Below are 4871 nucleotides of genomic sequence, written 5' to 3'. Positions count from 1 at the left end.
AGAAGTCAGAGAATATAGCAATCATACATCTTTGAAAGGTAGAAGGTGCATTACATAAACCAAAAGACATACGTCTATAAGCATAGGTTCCAAAAGGACAAGTAAAAGTGGTTTTTTCTAAATCAGGTTGAGAAACAGGTATTTGTGAAAAGCCAGAATATCCATCAAGGAAGCAAAAGTGTGTGTGCTTAGATAATCTTTCAAGAATTTTATCAATAAAAGGCAAAGGGTAATGACCTTTTCTAGTTGCTTTGTTTAATTTTCTAAAATCTGTTACCATTCTATAGCGTGTAACAATTCTTTGTGGAATAAGTTCATTCTTATCATTAGGAACAACAGTTATACCTCCTTTCTTAGGAACACAATGAACAGGACTTACCCATCTACTATCAGCTATAGGATATATTATACCTGCTTCCGGAAGTTTTAATATTTCTGTTCCTACCACTTCTTTCATCTTTGGATTTAACCGACGTTGGTGATCAACAACGGGTTTAGCATCAGGTTCCATATTAATTTTTTGCTGACATAGAGTGGGACTAATGCCCTTTAAATCATCAAGAGTATATTCAATAGCAGCTCAGTGCTTCCTCAGAACTTTCAATAATCTTTCTTTCTCATGTTCTGAAAGGTTAGCACTAATAATAACATGATATATCTTCTTTTCATCAAGATAAGCATATTTCAAAGTGTCCGGCAATTGCTTTAATTCAAACGCAGGATCACCTTTAGGTGGAGGAGGACCTCCTGGAGTTTCAATAGGCAAATTGTGTTCAAGCAGAGGACGTTGTTCAAACAAAATTTTATCTATTTCATTTCTTTCATGCATATGTAAATCATTTTCATGGTCTAGCAATTATTGTTCTAAAGGATCAGTAGGTGGAACAACAATAGAGGCAAGACCAATTAATTCATCCTTACCAGGAAATTCTTTTTCATGAAGCTTTCTACTAAACTTGGAAATTTTAAACTCATGAGACTCATCACCAAAACTAACACCGACATTTTGTTTCTCACAATCTATCTTAGAATTAACGGTGTTCAAGAAAGGTTTACCAAAGATAATGGGACAAAAGTCATCTTGTGGGGAACCAAGAACAAGAAAATCAGTGATATAGTGTCAAAGATATTTTATTTTCCCACACAAGACTTCAACATCTCTAACAATCCCAATCGGTGATATAGTGTCTCTATTAGCAAGTTTAATAGTAACATCTATGTCTTCTATTTCTGCGGGTGCTTTGTCATTCATAATTTCTGGATATAATGTGTAAGGAATATCACTCACACTAGCACCTATGTCACATAAACCATGATGACAGTGATCTCCTATTTTAACTGAGATGACGGGCATGCCAACAACAGGTCTATGTATATCCTTTTATCAGGTTTGGCAATTCTAGCAGCTTCTTCACAAAAGTAAATAACATGCCCATCCATCTCTTCTTCCAAGAGATCTTTAACCATAGCAATACTAGGTTCTAATTTAATTTGTTCATCAGGTTTAGGTGTTCTAATATAGCTCTTGTTAACCATAGTTGAAACTTTAGCATGTTCCTTTATCCTAACAGGGAAAGGTTGTTTCTCAATATAAGCAGAAGGAACAACTGGATCAACATTATAAAGTATAGTTTCTTCTTTAACTAGTACCGGTTCATTGGTTTCTTCTTTAATAGGTGGGTGATATTTAAACCACTTCTCTTTAGGGAGTTCGACATGAGTAGCAAATGATTCACAAAAGGTGGCTACTATCTCAGAGTCAAGTCCATATTTAGTGCTAAACTTTTGGAAAACATCGGTATCCATAAAAGATTTAACACAATCATACTTAAGTTTAATACCTGACTCTTTACCTTCGTCGAGTTCCCAATCTTCAGAGTTGCATTTAATTCTTTCGAAAAGATCCCACCGGAATTCAATAGTCCTCTTTATAAAAGAACCAGCACAAGAAGTATCAAGCATGGTTTGATCATTACGAGAAAGCCGAGCATAAAGAATCTAGATAATAATTTCTCTTGAGACCTCATGATTGGGGCATGAATATAACATTGACTTAAGCCTCCCCCAAGCTAGAGCGGTACTTTCTTCTTCACGAGGCCAAAAACTATATATATAATTCTGATCACGATGGACTAGATGCATAGGATAATTTTTTTGGTGGAACTCCAATTTCAAACAATTCCAATTCCATGATCCAATATCATCGCATAGCCTATACCATGGCAATGCTTTTCCCTTCAAAGATAAAGGAAAACCTTTTTCATCACTTCATTTCCGGGTAAACCTGCAAGCTTAAACAGTCCACAAATTTGTTCCATATATATCAAGTGCATATCAGGATGTTCAGTTCCATCTCCTGCATAAGGATTAGCTAGCAGTTGTTCTATCATACTCGAAGGAATTTCATATTCAATATTTTCAGTAGGTGCAGTTGGTTGAGGGGTAGCTAATTGTGGTTCCGGATGAGGGGAAGATACCCCGAACAAACCCCTCAAAGGATTGTTTTCCATAGTAACAAGTGACAATAAATTTCAGGACACTATATAAATGTTTCCTTACCAAATTCCACTTACCAAAGGCGCTTCACTCCCCGACAACGACGCCAGAAAATAGCCTTGATGACCCACAATTATAAGGGATCAATTGTAGCTCTTTTCAATAAGTAAGAGTGTCGAACCCAATGAGGAGCAGAAGGAGATGACAAGTGGTTTTCAGCAAGGCAATGTCTGCAAGTGCTAAAATTGTAAGTAGCAGAGTAGTTTGATAGCAAGATAATTTGTAACAAGCAAGTAACGATAGTAGTAACAAAAGTGCAGAAAGGTAGCCCAATCCTTTTGAGGCAAAGGATAGGCCAAAACAGTCTCTTATGATAAGCAAAGCATTCTTGAGGGTACACGGGGATTTCATCTAGTCACTTTCATCATGTTGGCTTAATTCGTGTTCGGTACTTTGATAATTTGATATGTGGGTGGACCGGTACTTAGGTGTTGTTCTTACTTGAGCAAACCTCCTACTTATGATTAAACCTCCCGCAAGCATCCACAACTACGAGAAAAGTATTAAGAATAAATTCTAACCATAACATTAAACTTTTGGATCCAATCGGTCCCTTACGGAATAGCGCATAAACTGGGGTTTAAGCTTCCGTCACTCTCGCAACCCATCATCTAATTTCTACTCCACAATGCATTCCCTTAGGCCCAAATATGGCGAAGTGCCATCTAGTCGATGTTCACATGACACCACTAAGGGAATCACAGCATACATACTATCAAAATATCGAACACATATCAAGTTCGCATGATTACTTGCAACATGATTTCTCCCATGACCTCAAGAACAAAAGTAACTACTCACAAATGATAAACATGCTCAAGATCAGAGGGGTATTAAATAGCATATTGGATCTGAACATATAATCTTCCACCATATAAACCATATAGTAATGAACTACAAGATGTAATCAACACTACTAGTCACCCACAAGCACCAATCTATAGTTCCGGTAACAAGATTGAACACAAGAGATGATCTAGGGTTTGAGATGAGATGGTGTTGTTGAAGATGTTGATGGAGATTTCCCTCCCCAAGATGGGAGAGTTGTTGGTGATGATGATGACGATGATTTCCCCCTTCGGGAGGGAAGTTCCCCCGGCGGAATCGCTGGGCAAAAGTGCTCCTGCCCAAGTTCCGCCTCGAGGTGGCGGCGCTCCGTCCCAAAAGTCCTCTCGTTATTTTTTTCTAGGTCAAAATGACTTATATACCAGAAGATGGGCACTGGAGGTGGGCCGAGGAGAGCACAACCCAGCAGGGCGTGCCTGGGCTCCCTGGCGCGCCCAGGTGGGTTGTGCCCACCTGGTGGGCCCCCTATGGTAATTATTGGCTCCAATATTGCTTATATATTCCATAAAAATCCTCGTGAAGTTTCAACTCATTTGGAGTTGTACAGAATAGGTAGCCTGACGTAGCTTTTTCAGGTTCAAATTTCCAACTGCCGGAATTCTCCCTCTTGGTGTATACCTTGCATATTATGAGAGAAAAGGCATTAGAATTACTCCAAAAAGCTTTATTATGGATAAAAACATCATAAATAACAGTAAGAAAACATGATGCAAAATGGACGTATCAGATACCACTGTTGTCATATTGTGACATGATTCACTTGACAATGTGTTGGCATTTGAGATACCTTATTACTGCTCGCTAGTTTATTAATCCAAAATATTCAATCTGATAAAAGTGAAACCTCAAAGGGAAAGACTCAATTCATCACAACAAGATATAGAGGGGGGAAACACCATATGATCCAACTATATTAACAAAGCTCACGGTACATCAAGATCGTGCCAAATCAAGAACACGAGGAAGAGAGAGAGAGAGAGAGAGATAAAGAGAGAGAGAGAGATCAAACACATAGAGCTACTGGTACATACCCTCAGCCCCGAGGGTGAACTACTCCCTCATCATCATGGAGACCATAGGGATGATGAAGATGGCCTCCAGTGATGATTTCCCCCTCTAGCAGGGTGCCGGAACAGGGCTCCAGATGGGATCTCTTCGGTGCAGAGGCTTGAAGCGGCGGAGCGAGAGTTCTATGTTAACTTTCAGGGGTTTCTGAATATATATGAATTTTCAGCATTGGAATCACGCAAAGAGGTGCCACAAGAGGCCCATAAGGTACTTAGGTGCAACCACGCCCTGGCACACCCTAGTGCCTTGTGGGGGCCCTATGGGTCTTCTGGTACTCCCCCGAACCCTCCCAGGTCCCTTTCCTTTCAGAAAAAATCGTCAAAAAGTTCCGCTACATTTGGACTTCATTTGATATGGATTTCCTGGAAAACCAAAAACAAGCAAAAAAATAGCAAGTGGCA

The sequence above is a fragment of the Triticum aestivum genome, chromosome 4A (assembly GCF_018294505.1).
Source record: "Triticum aestivum cultivar Chinese Spring chromosome 4A, IWGSC CS RefSeq v2.1, whole genome shotgun sequence".
Classification (NCBI taxonomy): domain Eukaryota; kingdom Viridiplantae; phylum Streptophyta; class Magnoliopsida; order Poales; family Poaceae; genus Triticum; species Triticum aestivum.
This window is presented reverse-complemented; position numbering follows the sequence as displayed.